Raw genomic sequence first — 18,969 nt, forward strand, 5'->3', positions numbered from 1 at the left:
TCTCATATTGTTTGTTTATAAGTCCCAGGGGCTGCAAAGCTCAGTCTGTGCAACGGAAGCAACACGTTCCTGTACAAGAGCAACCTCAGGAGTAGACCACAGGCCAAATCCACTAACCTACAATAATTCTTCCATGCTTTGTGCTTAAGTTAGTATAGCCAGCACTATCTCTTGCTGGTGCATTTTTTTCATACTGTTACCAGTGTTTTAGAAAGGGCTGCATTGGACATAAAGTATTAAAGCTCAGTTTAAGCATAATCCTACGGAGAAGTAACTGGAGAGCTATGGCCCTTTGGTGGGAGCTCCCCAGGAGCTCCTTGAGTCCTGTCCCTCTTTTTTTGGACCTGCTGTGGGACTGGTCATAATCTGGTTTGTGAATGCCTAATTACAAAAAAAAAAAAAAAAAAAAAAAAGCCCCTCTCCTCCCCCCCCCAAACAAACACCTTTTATACTTTTGGTTGACCAAATTCTGCTCTGGCTGGAGTTGCAAGAGGAAGCAGAGGACTATGTTCTCAGCTACTGGAATCTTGCTTGCTTAGAATTCCTCATTGCTAGTCTAGACTCCGTTCTATGGGGTGTACTTTAGTGCTCTTCTGAGTAGGTGTGAATTGTTCTTAAGGTTAATGCTTGTTTCAGCTGCTAGTATTTAATCTATAAAACGTCTCTGCATGACATCTTACTTACGTTCTAGACATACCGTCTAAACTACAGATGCACAAGTTTCAAGGAATATAGGTAAGCTGGGCCATGTGCTATACTCACTTTTTTGTGCATTCCTGGTCACTGTTTTGGGAGCAAGCCCTGATGACTGCATTAGTGGAAAAGGCTCAGTAAAGGTCAGGATTTGGCTCTTTGTGCTCTAATTTTGTAAAGGTTCATGCTTATTTCCAGTAAGGGACAGCATTGAATATGGTACATTAGACCATAAATATTTGAATACACTTTAACCATAAATCTGACCATATGCGTTTTACAGACATTGCTCCAAGTGTGTGTAATCTGATCAAATTGGTTTATCTTCATGTAAATTCTGAGCAGTCCAGTGGCTGTAATATCCCATTCTGTCTGCATTCTACAAACTGTAGTTTGATTCCTGTACCAAAAGTCCCAACACTGCTAGTTTTGGCAAAACTCTAACGATGAATTGAGTTGTACTATTCCCCATGTATTATCTCAAGCACTTTGTGGCACAGCCAATGTAGAGAAAAAAAGACAGGACACTAAAGCCAGTTCAGAAGCATGAATACAGATAGAAATACCCCTTCTGCAGTGTTTGAGGTGCTGAAAGGCAACACATTTTCATGAACATTGTTGTAATATCTGTTGTACAAGTTTAACAACCAGGGGTTTTATAAACAGGAAGATGGGGAAGGAAAAATCAAATAGGTTTCTGTTGGGACAACAACAATGGGAAATGGAGTTCCTGCTCTCTGATACTGCTTCCCTTTAAGTTATTGCTGGCACTTTATAACTTACTGGAACGGGATGCGCAGATATTTATATCTGAGGATGAATGCATGGATTTCTATTTACATTTAAGACAGATTAAAAAAAAAAAAAAAGTCTGCTCCTGATTGCTGTTTTTCTTTCTGACATGCTGAGGTGCATACAATCAATATCAGTTACCCACTTTGAGCATTCGGCTCATGGGAATTTTAACATTCAAGTTAAGGGTTTTATATAGGCAAAGTTATCAATTAATTGGGTGTCAGGTTCTGTGCAGGGCTCATTTGTTGAGCCACCTTTAAGCTCAGATGCTAGACCCCTGCATAAACAGGTAGACTCAGGCTGGCATTGAATCTTACTAGCTTCAATCTGCATTTAAGAGCTTTTTGAGTATCTCCCCAAGGTAGTGGCTGAAAAACAAAATCCTAGAAGCAGCTAAACTTAGGGAGAATGTTTATACTGAGCTTTTATGTTTATGGTAAGACTTTTTAAGTTACCAAAGAAGCAAGATCCCGAAAGAGGGTAAATTAACACTACATACAATGTGTCTATAAACTATTCAAAGCAGAGGAGGAACTGTGTTCATGCCATCTCTTCATATCTGTGAACCTGTGGAAGGTATAGTAGTGATTTGGCCATTGGCATTGTAGCAGCCTTCTGAGTTGTTGCTCTAAACATCTATGTTGTTCTACTCTAGAGCAGTGGCTCTCAACATTTTCAGACTACTGTACCCCTTTTGGGAGTCTGATTTGTCTTGCGTAGTCTCAAGTTTCACTTCACTTAAAAACTACTTGCTTACAAAATCAGACATAAAAATACAGAAGTGTCACTGCACACTATTACTGAAACATTGCTTACTTTCTCATATTTACCATATAATTATAAAATAAACCAATTGGAATATAAATACTGTATTTACATTTCAGTGTATAGTATAGTATAGTATATAGTATAGTATAGTATATATATATAGTACATTTCAGTGCATAGTATAGTATATATATATATATATACTATATATATAGTATATAGTATAGAACACTATAAACAAGTCATTGTTTGTAAGAAATTTTAGTTTGTACTGACTTCAGTAGTGCTTTTTATGTAGCCTGTTGTAAAACTAGGCAAATATCTAGATGAATTAATATATACCCTGGAAGACTTCTGCGTATCCTCAGGGATGCATGTAGCCATGGTTGAGAACCGCTGCCCTTGACAACTAACCATAGCAGTTTTACTTTATTAACAAGGGAAAATAAAATTTTGATAAACCACAGGTAAAAGAGTAAATATGTAGAAATGCGTAAACAGCTCTGAGTAGAGGAAAGTGAAGGACAAGCCAAGGAGCAGGATTCCTAATTTGACCATATATAAATGTAAAGTGTAAATATATCAAAGGAATAAATTATTCTTAAATCCCACATGTTCACGACTCCTGAACCTGTACTCTAGGAAACATTCCATGGAAATCCGTGGGAATTTTGTCTCAGTAAGGACTTATGAACTGAATCCCAAAGCTGGGCCTAAAGACTAAAGCTTTGAAAGAAATGGTTTTCCAACTCCACAAACATTTTTGAAGAGTCAAATTTTTTTCCCATCCTGAATTGAGACAAAAAGTCAGACTTTCAAAATTTCACACACTGAAAATCTGGAGAAAATTGATTTAGGTCAAATGAAACATTTCATTTTCATAAATTTCAAAATACTTCATTTAGATTTTCACCATTTTGACCATTTTAATTTTTTAATAATAATTAGCTTAAAATTACTTGTTTTGAAATTAAAACTAGAAAACCAAATCATGATTAAAAATGTAAATGTAATGTTCTAATTTCAACTAATGAAAATCTTCAACTAAACTCTAAGTTAGAAAGATTCCCAACCATCTCCACTAAAGACTTCTGAATGACAAATACTGAAGGCTCAGTTTCATTCAGACTGAAGCTTAAACTAAACCTCTTTAGTTTGACCATCTTGACAACAGGCTCTATCATAAAACTTCTAGTAGTTAGCTTCAAGTATACTGGGGGTATTGAATGAATATCCTTTTTAGTGTTTTAATAGTTCCACTTCCAGTCATGGTCAGTTTCAGGGGCACATTAAAATGCTTTTTAGAAGCTTGAAAAAGATGTGGGTAACATCCAAGTTTTGGCTTGGGCCATTGCTTATTTTATCTAAATCCCACCTCTAGTCAGAATGGGAATCACTGATCCATAGTTCTACAGTCTAACTGCCTCATGCCATGAAAATGTGTCTCAGTAAAGGTCCTATCATCTGTCTTGGAGATTAACCAATACACTGACAGCCCATACTGTAGCTGAAGACTCTGGTTATCCAAGTAACTCTGATGTTGGAGCCCATGTAGAGTCCCATTGGTGTGCAGCCCCATTGAAGTCAATTGGGATTCAAGTGGGAGCAGTGGCCTCCCCGTACCAAGCACCTTACAGGACTGGGGTCTTTAGTGTAGCATAAAGAATACAAATAAAGAATGGTCACATTAATACCATCTTATACTGAAAACCAGCTGACCGCAATACATATCTTCATGCTTCCAGCTTCCACCCTGGACACATTACACGATTCATTGTCTACAGCCAAGCCCTAAGATACAACCGGATTTGCTCCAATCCCTCAGACAGAGACAAACACCTACAGGATCTCCATAAAGCATTCTTAAAACTACAATACACACCTGGAGAGGTGAAGAATCAAATTGACAGAGCCAGATGGGTATCCAGAAGTCACCTACTACAGGACAGACCCAACAAAGAAAACAACAGAACACCATTGCCCATCACCTATAGCCCCCAGCTAAGATCTCTCAAGCACATCATTAAGGATCTACAACGTATCTTAGCAGATGATCCCTCACTCGCTCAGGCCGTGGGAGGCAGGCCTATCCTTGCTTACAGACAGCCCCCCAGCCTAAAGCAAATACTCACCAGCAACTGTACACCATACAACAACACTAACCCAGGAACCCATCCCTTCAACAAACCCTATTGCCAGCTCTGCCCGCACATCGACTCTAGTGACACCATCACAGGTCCTAACCACATCAGCCACATCATAAGGAGCTCATTCACCTGCACATCCACTAATGTAATATATGCCATCATGTACCAGCAATGCCCCTCTGCCATCTGCATTGGCCAAACCAGACTGTCACTACACAAAAGAATAAATGGACATAAATCAGACATAAAAAATAGTAACATGCATAAACCAGTCGGAGAGCACTTCAATCTCCCAGGACACTCTGTAGCTGACTTGAAAGTTGCCATACTTCTACAAAAAAACTTCAAAAACAGACTTCAGAAAGAAACTGCAGAGCTGGAACTCATATGCAAACTTGACACAATCAAACTGGGTCTGAACAGGGACTTGGAATGGTTCTCTCATTACAAGAAGTAATTGTCACTGTTCACACATTCTCACCTTCTCATCAACGGTTGGGAATAGGCCTCATCTACTCTAACTGAATTGACTTTGTTAGCACTTGCCCTCCCCATTGTTGTTTCTTACCCTTGGATGTATATATACCTCCTATCTGTGATTTCCACTTCATGCATCTGACGAAGTGGGTTGCAGCCCACGAAAGCTTATGCCTGCAGAAATTAAGTGTATTAGTCTTTAAAGTGCTACAGGACTCTCAATGTTTTTGCCATAAAGAAAATGTTGTTGACAGGGTACTTGTAGACATCTGCAACACCTGCTGTCAAACTGTTTTGGAGATAGTAACAACAAAACATTGAACTGTAATGCATAATCTTTTGGTCACAAAAAGGCAACTATCTTCAGTTTACTGGTATTTTAACTACTCTTAAAACTTTCAGAATACCTCTTTTAAAAAAAAAAAAAAAAAAGCCTGCCCTTGCTCCCTGTGCATGCTGAAGCATGCATGTTAAAAACTTTAAATAGAAGGTGATTACACTGAACTAGGAAAAATGGTAGACATCAAATTACCTCTGATCTCTTGGGTTTTGTAAAGGTGGATGCAATACGTGCTGCTGGTTGTCTCTTCCAACCTCTCAAAAGATATATTAGCATCTTATATGATATGGGCAGATTTGTGCATGCAAGGCCTCAACTGGTTTTAGCAATTTATATCCAGAGACAAAGTAGCAATTTATGGAATACATTTCCAATGAGGTGTGCACAAGCACTTAGACTTGCAATTCTCATTAACAGTTATGGAGGATATGCATCTCATTCCCAGCACACCCTGTTGAATATTTTCTCTATATATCTCGAGCAAATAATTACCTTAGAACTGCTTAGCAACTAAGTGACTACACTGTAATTTTTACCTGGTTATAGATTACATAAAATTAACTGATTGCACATTCAGCTGTAATAGGAATAGAAATATCGTTGAATCCCCTAGTTCACTCATGAAACAGCACTGAAGTGTTAATGTAGTCTTAGATATGTGTTAAGATGAATTCACACCCAAAATTAAGTGCCTGCAGTGATTTTATGAGGAGAGTTTAACCTGGCCCTAGCATTTGTTTCATAGATGCTGAAAACAAACCCAGATTACATTATCGGAAATCTTTTATGAAGCGAGTTCATAATTCCAGTTAATGATATATCCACCTATATAAGTATGGGTCAAATTTCTCTCTGGTGTAACTCCATTGTAATCAAATCCATTGATTCCAATGGAAAATACCAGAGATGAGTGTGGCTCTGTCCATATGATGTAGCTGCATGTCTTTGTGTAAACTGGAGGTCTCCCAGAAAAATTTCTGTTCACTCAGATTTCCGAAGCTGAACATAATAGGACAGATTCTCAGATGGCATAAATCCCTATCTCTCTGTAGAAGGCAATGGAGTTATGCCATTTTACACTTGCTGAGGATCTGATCCAGTCTGTGCATGCCCATAATGTCATCCTCTTCTTCCTTATGTTAATTCCATTAATGAGGTTTGCTCTATATGTCCTTTCCCTCCAAAGTGCTCTATCCAATGCCATATCATCTATCACACCACTTGTGAATATGTCTTTTTTTGACATCCCACCACTTCTTCTTGGGTCAGCCTGTGACACTCTCTCCTCAAGGAACTCAGAACCATAAGCCACTGTGTTATCCCTCTGCCTCAGCAACAGTGAGCTTTGTGGGAGATTAGACTGTATGAGTTCCTGCCACTGTTACCTGTCAGCTCTGTGTTCTTGGGGAACCAGGGCACAGAACCCAGCCTGTCTGACTCATGAAGGACCTCCCTCCCCCGTCCCCCAAGCCTCTGCTTGAACCAGAACTGATCAGAAGAAAGACTTACAAAAAGCAATAAAAAGGCAGTGGGAGACACACCTAAACCCCTCCGGACGAGGGTGACAGGATTAAGGTAACTCCCCTAGCTTCATCTACATCGAAGATGTGAGAAGGAGGCAACTCCATTAGCACACTGAATGGAAAACCAAGCTCCTAGTCAAGAACAGCACTAAACTCTGGGATCAGGAAAGCAAGGCGTGATGGGAGATCTCTGCTCCAAATGGTAATGAACTCATGCCTGCATGCACCCAGCTCAGCAGTTATTAGACCAATTATAGTCATAGATATTTTATTGATATCCAAAACACTGAATCTGCCTGACTGCATTGTGAGCTCCCTCGAAGGAACACTGCCCATAGCCAGGAATGATCAGTTCCTATTGTTCAGCTGAAATGAAACAACTCTGGTATACTCGCTTGAGTCATTGTTTACGCATAAACAAATCTAGTGTTCTACTTGAACCACTGTTTCTTTCATACAAAAACCCCTATTCAAAACTCTGTTCTGATGCCTGGATGCAAAAGCTGCATCAGTTCTACTGGGACTTCGCCTTTTCCTGACTGATCGTGCTGGGGGCTCTTCCTGTCTCAAGAACTCTGGAACCTAAGCTAAATAGCCTGTCTCCTAGGAACCTTTGACCAGTTCAAGCTGCGCTGCGTGATGAGATCCCATCTCTCTCTCTTTATCTCTTCTCTGGTTAAACCCACTTTTCCCCTCAGACCTAATTTGATCTCTCTCTCTCACTCCAGGTATAACTTTCTAAACTTCACTTGTATTCAAACTTAGGCTGGATTTCCTCAGTACCCCAATTGAAACCATGTAGTATTGTAACTGTTTTGTTTGTTGATCTCTCCTTGTATGGCTATTACGCTATATACCTGGTGTGACCCGTCCATGCCTAGGGTAACCACCTGAAAATGCCAAGGTCAGGGCAAGCTGTAAAAGGAGAGCAAATTATCCCAGCACTGCTGGGTGACACTGAAGTCAGACTTCCCAACCAACCACAAACAGTGCTTCTGATTCCCCCCACTGGTTATCAAGAAGCCAAAATAAAAATATACACAGCCCCCTTCACTGCATTTCAGTCTCCGGCTCCCAATCAGCCAATAGGTCCAGTAAAGAGACCAGTTATTTAAGCTCTATGCTCTTTACCAAAAAGGTTTCTCCTGACCCCAAAGGGTCAGCCACAGTACCAGATCAATATAAGTTTGGATCTTACTCAAAATACCACGCTGCCAGCCAATCCTTTAGTAACTAAAACTAAAGGGTTATTATAAAAAGAAAGAAACAAACTATAAGAAGTGTTAAATAATTAAAGCAATCACATGCATACAATTGATTTGAAAATCCATATATATCAGGTTTCTAGTAGAATTATGGAGTTTGCAGGCTTGTATCGTCCCTCTGGTGTACATCCAGCGCTTGGATGGGTCTCAGTCTTTTGTTTCACAGTTTCAGTTCAGTTCAGTTGTAGATGAGTTGATCCAGAGGTAGGTGAAGACTGACTGAAGACAAAATGGATGTGGTACAGCTGCCTTTTATGTCCTTTGGGCTTTGCCATGCTGCTTGTGGAAATGTACAGGAATAAGAGCGAGTCCAAGGTCACATGAGTGACTGTGACTCATCATGTATATCTCTGGCTTTTCCCCCTGGCCCACTGTACCTGTGAGTTTCCTTAATGGGCCATTAAGCAGGTGCTTGTGCTGCAGCCATCCTGTCTCGGGTGTCACCCAGACACAGCACAATTTGAAATACAGATATATCAACCATATCCATAACTTCCATTACACATATAACATATGAACATAAACATTATCATCTTACTTAGCACATTATAGCCTTTCTAACAGTACCTGACATGGCATATCTCATATGAATTATTATGATTTTGACATACTGATGTTAAATAATATAATAAATGCCTCCTCCCCCACCCCCATTCCAGCCAGCGTGACATCTGGCAGTAAAATCACTTTTATAATCAAGCTGGTTGCCAAACTCTCTCCAAACTTCATTTACTCCTTTGTGTTCTTGGCTTCCCTATCCTGCTCTGCAGCAACACTTCTTTTATTTAAGCCGAAGATCCTGTAACACTCAAAAATCCTGTGGAGTTTGCTCATTAAGGGGGTTACTACCAGAATAATTGTAGAGTTAAAGTGGGAATAGCGATGTTCTGAACATGTGGCATGTAAGAGTGGCAGCTTGAAAATACTGCTCTGCCCAGCCTGTGGAATCCAGGGGCCTATAAGGATGGCAGCTGGAAAGTGCTGTTTTGATCCAGCCTGCTCAGACACGCTCTGCTAATCTGTGAATGTGGGTGTTTATTTGAGTTTGGGGCAGGAGGAACCCAGCCCTGGGATACTTAGGTCCTGCAGGGTAGCTCTATGGGGAGGGGACTTGCAGAAGGGAGAAGTAAAGCTCCATATGAAAACACAAGTGATACAAGCAGTACATTAATAGAATTATGAACCCCCTCCCCCACAAGGAAAGTAACCCTAATAAATGAGCGTACCCCAAGGTGACGGGCAAATCTGTTAACACCACAGCAGTCTGTCTGCCAAACCCCTCAAGACTCTACCAGTTCCCGAGTTCCCCAGAGTTGTCTTTCTGTAGCGTCCAATGAGGAAGACTGAACACCTCCCAGAAGTTCAATTTGCTGCTTTCAAAGAGGCAGTACATAAACCAGTCAGTTGGTTTAACTAATGATTCACTTAATTCAATATAATAGCACTGATATAGTTTATAGTAAAATTAAAAATAAGTTTAACAAAACAGAAATGTAAGCGATAGTAAGCAGCGATAACAGAAACAGGTATGGTCACAAACAGAACAAAACACACTTTCTAGTGCATAAAACTTATTTTTAACAAGTTATAATCTTTGCCTGAATCTTGCTCACATCAAGTTATCAGAAACCCTAGCCCTCCAGGAGAGGGGATCTATCACAGAGTCAGAAGGTGCAGTTCTCTAGGTGCTAGATAACTAGATTGTCTTTTTGCTCCCCTTGTATTTCCTCAAAGTCTTTGCCTCAAGAGCTAGGAAGACTTCTTGGGGGATACAGACTTTGCCCCCAGTGTGCTCACTCAGCTGTTCTCTGTTGGTTTTCTTGAGTGCTTTGTTTACCTTACAGGTAAGTGTAATTTTTTCCTCTGCCTACAATCAAGCTGGTCAGACACGAAAATCCACATTTCTTTTTCTAGGGCAGACTTGATTTATGCTCTGCCTCCAAAAGATATTTTAAGAATATATTTCCAGCTCACACAATTATTTATACACAGCCCATACATATATCACACGTTGATATTACTGACCAGAGCATCACCAATTTGTATATGATACCTTATAAAATAACTTTTAGATACCTATTAGGACAACAGTGTGCTGAGGGTAGTGAGAGTGTCAGGCCTGATAGGAGTTACAGAATAGTAACTCTGCCAGTGGGTAGTGATGGGCTGTTAGAGACCCATGGCCTCTGTCTTTTTCCTTCAGTCTTGATCTGTTGGATTCTTATTCACAAAGTTGTCAGGACTGCACTTTATATGACCAGAGCATTTGAGCCTCCACTCACTCACTTCTTGATTCATTTGAAGACTCATAGTATTGATTGATTTTTATGGTAAATTTTTATGGCTGGCTGCCAACTTGACACCAACCCTCCTTTTTCAACTGGCCTTGGGACGAGCTATGGAGGCATTTCCCCATTGACGTATTTTGTCCAGATTCAAGAAAACTTAATGGATTTCAGTAAAATACTGAGTTATTTTAAAGTAGAGACCTGTCACAGCAATATTGATCACTTTTAAGAGGTAATGGGTGCTATTCACCCATGACTGTTTGTGTTTTCCAAGGGGGCTGGAAAGAGGACAGTTGGGCCCTACAAAGCGTGAGGCTGGCTTTTAAGAGGGCGCAGGGAGGGGTTCCCTGAGGAAGGGTGAAAACGGGGGAGTGTGGGTTGGTCTTTCCTCCTCTCTTCCTCAGGGCTAGAAAGAAAAGAACCCTAAGGATTAACAGTTTATGGGGAACTGGCATCCAGAAGAGAAAACCCTGAAGGGCACCATTCTGTAAGAAGAGTGGAAAAAGGACTATTCAGAGCTAGAGGAGGAGTGTGTCTGCAGAGGGCTACAGTAGATTTTGGAGACTGAATTTAAAGAGCAGCCCCGGTGGGGCAGAAGACTGTTTTTGTTGCTCTTAATTTTGTTGGATAGTTGATTTGGACTTTTAGGATTAAATTTATGCCAATAAAACCAACATAGGCAAGGCGCTATTGTCACAAGTTGTAGCATCCCTGTTGAGAAGCTCTGAAGGGGGAAACTGAGGTGGTGGGGGGACACCATGTGTTTATTGCAAGACAAATAAGCATATCAGGGTGTTAGCTGATGTACTGACTAGTTAAATAAAACACAGGTGTGAACAGATTTGGAACAAGTTGACACTTTATTTTGTGCTAAGATTATGGGAAATGCCCTCATTTTTGGGTTTAATCCAGTACTATGACCCTTGCTGAGGAACCCTGCGCCTTTGGTCACTCTTTCCCAAGCAGTCAGTGTAGAGCACTTATGCAAGAGATTTTCATAAATCAAGCAGTTATACTTAACCCATGCATTGACTTTATTTATTTTAAGCACACTACATTTGTAGGTGTGCTGCATGCAGCAATACAAAGTGATCTAACCAACTGGTGATAATTCAGATGTGTGTGTTTAATCTGCTGCCTGAGACCAGAACTTAATTTTCTATTGTGTGCAGAAACTGTTTGGAGTAATTTTAAGGATAGATATTTGAGTTCAGTTCAGAGAAACATTTGATTCACTGTCTAGGTAAAACGCCAGATAAAAGTCTGCATAGAACTATGCATATTTAGCTACTTAAAATTAATAGCAATGACATATTTAGAAATCTGTTCTTCCACTGATGGGTTTATGTATCTCCAATTTAGTCACTTGATATAAATATTACCTCATGCATTCTCTCTCTGTTACGGTAGTTGCTATGGCACCCCAATGCCAGCTCTGGTCTCTATGCTTCTCTCCCTTTCTGCTTTTGAAAGGGTGCTAAATAATCCAAGAGGAACAGGCCAAGTTGGCACAGACGGGCATGTCTACTCTACAGCATGTTCTCTCTTACCTGACGCCTCTCAGAAGGCTCTCATAGGGTTCATGTGTATTTATAGAGATTTGCATTTGAAGGAGGAATGCGAGGAGCCAGAAAGCATTTGTGACTTTTGTTCAGAACCTATAGATATTCAAGCAGGAGGTAATGTAGTCCAAATAGTATAAATGATTAGAGCGATATGGAGAAAAGTAGTTCCATTTTGCACAGGATTTCTGTGTTTTAAAATTTGGTGGTGTTCCACTTTCAGAACAAAACACCAAAACTCCAGCATTCTCCATGATGGGAAATGCCTCAGGGTTCCTGACTCATACAGGGTTGGCTTACCCAGAACTGTGGACCCTTGGAATCCTGGGGTCCTGAGACAGTCAACCTGGTTATCTGCCCTGGGGCTGCAGATCCTGAAAACCCTGAGGTCCGCATCAGCTGCCAAGTGGGCTGCTGAGGAGCCCAATGGATAAACTGACAAACTGAAAAGATTTTGAAAGCTGCCTGGCAGGTAGGGTTCTGTTCACGTATGGGAGAACACCATGAAATACTGTAAAGAGCTGTATTAATAGGAAAGAGAGAACACTAGCATGTCTGCGTTAAGGGCTTGGTAATAGCATGGAAGATGGATTTTCCTTGGAAAACTATAATTTATTATTCTATTAATACCTGAGGCTTTTCTGATATTCTCCATATATTGTAATTTTGATTATTAAATGCACAAAGTAACCATTCAGTTTTGCATAAACTAGTTCTCTTTTCATGCCTTATTATATACAGCCAAACTACACTGAAATTACTCAGTATACGTAGACTTCATGTATTTGACATTCTCTTTATACTAGAAATTATGATCTTCCATTCAAATTAAGGAGGCTGTTGGTGGGCAGGGACAAGAAAGGGTTAACAAGACTGGTCCCATGCCCTTTAAAAGCTGCTGGTCCTAGGGAGAAGGCCCTCCAGCTGAGACTATGTAGAAGCAGAAATCAGAGGAGAAGTCACTGCTTTCTTAAAGAGGGAGGGCTAGAATTCACTTCAACCCTGGATAGAAAAAAAGGCTTTGTGGTGTTAAACCCTGAAGTCCAAACAGTAGGTGAAACCACTTGGCGCTGGCTCAATAACTGAAAAAGGTCCAAATGTTACTAACCAGTTCCTGGTTGCTTTGTTCCTGGATTAAGAGCATATATTTTGGGGTGTGGGGATTTTAGTTCTTTTGTTTGGTTTTGTCGCTATTTGTTTCCTTTTTCCCTGGCAGCAAGGGACCATATTGCAGTTTTATGTTTGATGATTAATTCATAACCAGAGTCTACTCACTGGGCTTCCTTGAAGAAAGGGGAAGCACTACTGGGGCTAAGGAGGCTGTTCCTGGTATGTTGATGGATTTTAGGATCCGTTGACCTGGACAATGCCTGAAGGCATGTGACCTATTCATGTTGTTTAGTATTGTTGGAAGAGTTTGAATGAGAAAACAGTTATCTTGTGTGGTGCTTGCCCGTTTAAGGATTTCCGCTGTGCCGCTATCACAAGTCGGTCTCTGCATTCTTTGCACACAAAACTCCGATAGAATTTAATGGGAGATTTTGGGTGCTCAATGAATGCAAGGTTAAGCTGCAGGCTGTGCACTTTTTTGTACTGTTTACCACAATCTTTAGTAACTTTTAACTTAACTCATTAATTAGTCTTATGGAACCAAAAAATAAAGCACTAGCTGGAAATAAATAAATTAAGAAGCAACTTACTACAAATAAAAACGTGATTTTTAGTAAAATACTTAAAATCAGTTGCAGTGCAGTTTTAGGATTGCTAAAGTTAGTATAGTAACATCATTTTTTGTCTTTCACTAAGATGCACCAAATAGAATAAACTAATTTTATTCTAAGCATTTCCATGATGTTTAATTTAAGAACAATTGCCAGTAAGCAAAGTAGAATACTTTCTCAACAGTGTAAGGAAAAGATATCTAAATTTCTAAAATTAATTTCTCATACTATTAGAGTACTGGAATTTGGGTTATTACAAAAAACAAGACTACATTTGTGCTAATGCATTATTTCTATAAGGAAGTGAATTTCTGAGGTAAGAAATTGGAACTGGGAAAGTTCAGTAAGACCTCAATCTATATTCTGAACAGTGAGCTAAATTTACTTCTTGATAAATTCAATGTGTTCTCTGATCTGACAGTTCTGTCATTCAAAAAGGTAAATTTTCAGAATACAGTACATTATAAAATAGCTCAAATATTAAACTCTTTCTACTCATTTTAACATGGAAAATACATTTAATCTGCATACAAATTAAAAGCAGTAGGAAGTATTAAAATACTTGTTGTGTCATGTAGGACGGGCTCTTGCCCGGTCCAGTCCTGGCGGCCCTTCCGCGGGCCCAGGCTCAGAGGAAGGCCACTGCACCTTCCTACACAACAGGGGAATGTTATTCTTTTAGTCTTTCGCCCCGGCCCCCAGGCAGGGCGGGCGAGCAAGGAGTCTTTCGCCCCGGCCCCCAGGCAGGGCGGGCGAGCAAGGAGTCTTTCGCCCCGGCCCCCAGGCAGGGCGGGCAAGCAAGGAGTCTTTCGCCCCGGCCCTCAGGCAGGGCGGGCGAGCAATGAGCAGTGGCTCAAGTTTAGCGGGCGGTAGAGGCTATTTCCCTTTTGGGGATCGGCAAGGATCGGGGCGAGGGGAGGGGGACGCAGGCCCACCCAACTCCACTGCGTCCCAGCCCAGGGCCCTAGCAGTGGCATGGGTGTTGCCACTCAGTTGGCGGGGCTCCTGCCGCAACACGTCGACTGGGCATTGCCCCTAATACAGCCACGTCTCCGGCTGTCCCTGGGCTCCTTCCTCCCCTGGTTCCCCGGTACCTATGTCCGTTGGCTCCTCGGGGTCATCGGGGTACACTGCACGGGGTAGTCCAGTCAGTCCTTCCGCGTCCACGGGGGGCAGACTGGGAAGCTCCTCAGCGAGGGGCAGCTCCTCCAGATCGCAGGGTTGGGGGTACGGTTCAGCCTCCGGCAACTCCTCCAGGTCAGATCCCTCCTTCTGGGGTTGGGCGTCTGGCAGCTCCTCCAGGTCCGGACTAGCTTCTGGGCGGAACTCCCAGCCCTCTGGTTCAGGGGGCTTGTACCAGCCGCTGCGGGCCTGAGGCTGGGCCCAGCGCCTCGGGCCTGGAGACCTCGGCCAGTCCAGAGGGCCCAGAGGCCCAACCCAGGCCTTAGAGGCGGGTCGCCGGGGCCGCAAGGCCGGGAGGGGGTTACCTGCGGCAGTAGTCGGGCGTGGTTCAGCCCCTTGCTGCAGCCGGCGAGGCAGCGCGTCTGTCTCTGCCGGCAGCCTTTTTCCTTCTGAGCTGCAGGGCCTGCTCTTTATGGCTGCCGCCCTCCCTAAGGCTCCGCCCCCCTGCTGTCGGGTTGGCCACTCGGCAGGGCCTATCGGGGCCCAGCAGCCTGTTTGCCGGGTAGACTGGGCTGCCGGCCAGTCTAGCGTCTGATTGGGTGCCTGCGGCCCTTCCGCGGGCCCAGGCTCAGAGGAAGGCCACTGCGCCTTCCTACATGTCAAAATAGTAAACAAAAGGAAAATTGTTTTTTAAGAACAGCTTTTTCATTAATTTTCTGGAACTTCTGTTTTCATATCTAACTGGAAAAGACATGTATCTGTATTTTCAGAATTTTAGCTTCTGGTTCCAGCCCTGGGAAGAATCTGGATATGAAATACACTTCATGAATTATCAATCCAGAAGAAAGGGATAGTTCCCAAAAAATCAGATAAATTGAGGGGGGGAAAAGTGGCTGTTTTACCTAAATTGGTTCATCCATCCTTAAAGAATATCTTTGTTCGATAATTTAGAAAATAGTTTTTTGATTTAATCAAATAATTGTTTTTAGCATTTTCTGTAGCTAATAATCATAGCAATTTTCACTATTGTAAATTGTATGTTTTGTTTTGTTTTTCAGAATAATCATAGTCTTCTGAAGTTTGAGTAGTAGTTCTGTTACTGTAGTGACAAAACCAGTATAGTTCAGTATAGTTCAGTGTTGGGAAAGTCAATTTCAACACTTGTTTCTCTCCTGAAACAGGATGAGAAGTCAAAATACCTTTGTTTAATTTTTGGTCAGTTCAACATGGGACTTCATTCACCTGAGCTGTCACAATGCCTAATGGGAGCTGTAATTTAGTTGCCTCATGCTCCCATTCTCCCCTATGGGCTGGATTCCCAGTCATGTTGCAGTCATGAAACTCCCATGATGCTGTACCAGTTTAGCCAGAGGGGAAACTGCAGTGCATCATGGGAGATGCAGTCCAGTAAAGGAACGTGGCCCTTAGGGGATAAGGGGGTTCATGAGGCACCTGAATTACAATTCCCTTGAATCACCAATGCAAAAACGGGGATAAGATTGAAGTCATAGAGTTAAATTTAAGAATCCAGAGGGGTGTCTATTGAATTCCTGGGAGTGGGCAGGCACAAGCCCATCTGCAGCTAAAGGCCCTTCCCCCAGCTACTGAACTCAGGCTCAAGTAAATTCAAGGGACAACAAAGGAGAAAACAGGGATGGGCGTGAGGGTCACAGGGTCAAGAGCAGAGGAGGATACCGAGCAGAGAACCAGAGACAATGTCCACTGCTCTGGGAAGCAGTCCAGTTCACAATAGCTCATATGGATACAACTGAATATCAGACTGACCCAGACTGAAGTATTGTGATTCAGGACCCTCTGAAATGGAATATTTCATCTCAATTTCCTGACACACAATTGAAAAACTGCAGCAAAATCAACAGTGTTTCCTGGAAAACTTCAATTTCGTGAAAAACATTTTTTGTTGTCTCATGGAAGGCCTTCAAATATTTACTCTTCTCTCTACCATTTCTCAGCCTTTATACAGTAATAGCAGGGGAATCAGAAAACTAAGGCTGAACCTAGGCCTGGGCAGTCAAAAAGCTATAGATTAAAAAAAACAAACAAACTTTAAATGTTTTTAGGTGACATATCTATAGTTCAATTATTTTTTTTAAAGTTCTAATGTCTCTCTTACTTAAACTACAACATTTTTAATAACCCTTTTTAATGGGTGATGTGTTGCTATAAATAAGTCATGGAATAAATTTTCACTTACCCACAAACTGATGAGATTTAATTTTTATACCATTATTTTCTCTCTTTTGAACCTTGATACAGCAGGACTACTGATATTATGTGGCTGGTACAGTTAGGAGTTAGTTTCTCTTGGGTCTTCCTTGTTAGTTTGAAATTTTAAAATGGAGGATAAAGATAAGCTTTCAAAAGGCATAAACTACTGTAAGAGTAATACAATGTGCAATGTTGCAATGAATGAAAATAATGAAAGTATCAGAGAAAGTAAACAACATTGAGGGTTTAAAACTAAGTCTATTGAAGTCAAATGGCAAGACTCTGATTGACTTCAGAGGGTTTTGGATGAGGACCTTACAGCTGTTAATTGGTGACAACTTTTTCTCTGACTGTGCACTGGCTCCTATTACGTTTTTGTTGTTTTTTGACTGAGGGGACAATGCTAACTACCTTTCCTTTGTTGCTTTAATTTATCTACCTATTCAACAAGAGATTTCACGTCTCTTGCAGTGCTTCATCTCTCTTGCATATAAAAACTGTATGTGATAAAATAAGATCAAGAAGAATGGCATGCATTTCAGCTAGTTAGATGCTGCTATGGCTCACCATCATAAAAATGCTGTTGAGATTTGTTCCATGACCTCTTTTCTTTTATGTCGCAATGTAATAATTAGAAAAAAAATAATATTTTTCAAATTCTCACATTCTAGCACAAAATTCTTCTCCCACTTTTTAAAAGGGTACGTAACTAACTCATTTCCTAAATAGTAAGAATCCTTACATCCTTCCCAATGCATAAACAAACATGTTTTTGACGTGTAAGAGGAAGCAATGGGGTGTAGTGGATAAGGCACTGGACTGGGAAACAGGAGACTTGTGTTTAGTCTTAGCTCTGCCTCTGACCTACTTTGTGACCTTGGCCAAATTTCTTCATGTCTATGACTCTGTTTCCTGTCCCACTCTCTTGTCCACATAGCTTGTGGCACACATAGCTTGTGCCATGGTCTGTTTCACACTAGTACCTAGTACAGTAGAGTCTGATCTCACCTGGGGCCTCTACACGCTATTTATATTAGTACAAATAAGCATTACCTATGAGATGTCCTGCACATTTTTGTTGTATAAGCTGGTCGTAGTTGGAATAATAAACAAAAATAGCCATACTCTATACAGAAACCAGTTTTAGTATCAGCACACATGATTATATCATCTGGATAAACATTGCTACAAGTATCCTGTAAGTGGCCAACAGTACTAAAGTTCTAGTAGTGTCATAGCAGCTTTACAGGAGGTATTATGTTATGTATCTGCATCAACAAAGTCAGCAGGATTGATCAAAAGGACAAGTCTATATTTTTGTTCACACTGTTAACAAATAGGTACTAAAATACTTTGAATATATACCTTATATTTCCCCTCAGTGACTATAGGATCGATATGAATATTTTTACACATTTTCATCAGTGATTTTGTTTTGTCTGTGTAGCAAGATAGTTTGATTTGGATTATCTGAAGGTGGCTAACAGCCAACGAAAGCTTTGACTGACCTATTGAAGTCAATGGCAAAATTTCCATTGACTTCAATGGGGGCCAGGATTTCACATTTTGCTTTTAACATTGGATTCCTGGGGATAGAAAACCTCCAGTAAATGGGACAGAATAATCTGTCAATGGCTGAACATAGTTGAATGTTGTTCTGTTTGTTCCTAGATTGGTATAGGGTCAACATTTTTTGTCCAATTTCCCATATCAACAAGCAGATCACCCCCTCCTCCTCCCCCCTGCCAACAATTTCTCTCCCACCTGTCCTGGCTCCTCTCATCCTCATATTAAGCTGGGCAATTTATTTTCTGCCAAACCAACCTCCTCCTACATTCTGCATTTTAAAACATTGATGGTTCTGGTCTGGCAGTTTCTTCCCGCAATGGAACTCCTTCCTGGTTTAAGTTGTCACAATTAGCAGCTCATTCAGCCTTCCACCAAGGGCTGTTGTTATCTGTGAAGATGTGGATTCTAAATTTGCCTCTAAATTGTTTATGCAATGAAGAGTTTGTAGAAGGAATATTTGTTGGTTTAAA

This window comes from Emydura macquarii, unplaced genomic scaffold, assembly GCF_026122565.2.
Source record: "Emydura macquarii macquarii isolate MOO-44397 ecotype Brisbane River unplaced genomic scaffold, CSIRO-AGI_Emac_v2 contig_75, whole genome shotgun sequence".
Lineage (NCBI taxonomy): Eukaryota > Metazoa > Chordata > Testudines > Chelidae > Emydura > Emydura macquarii.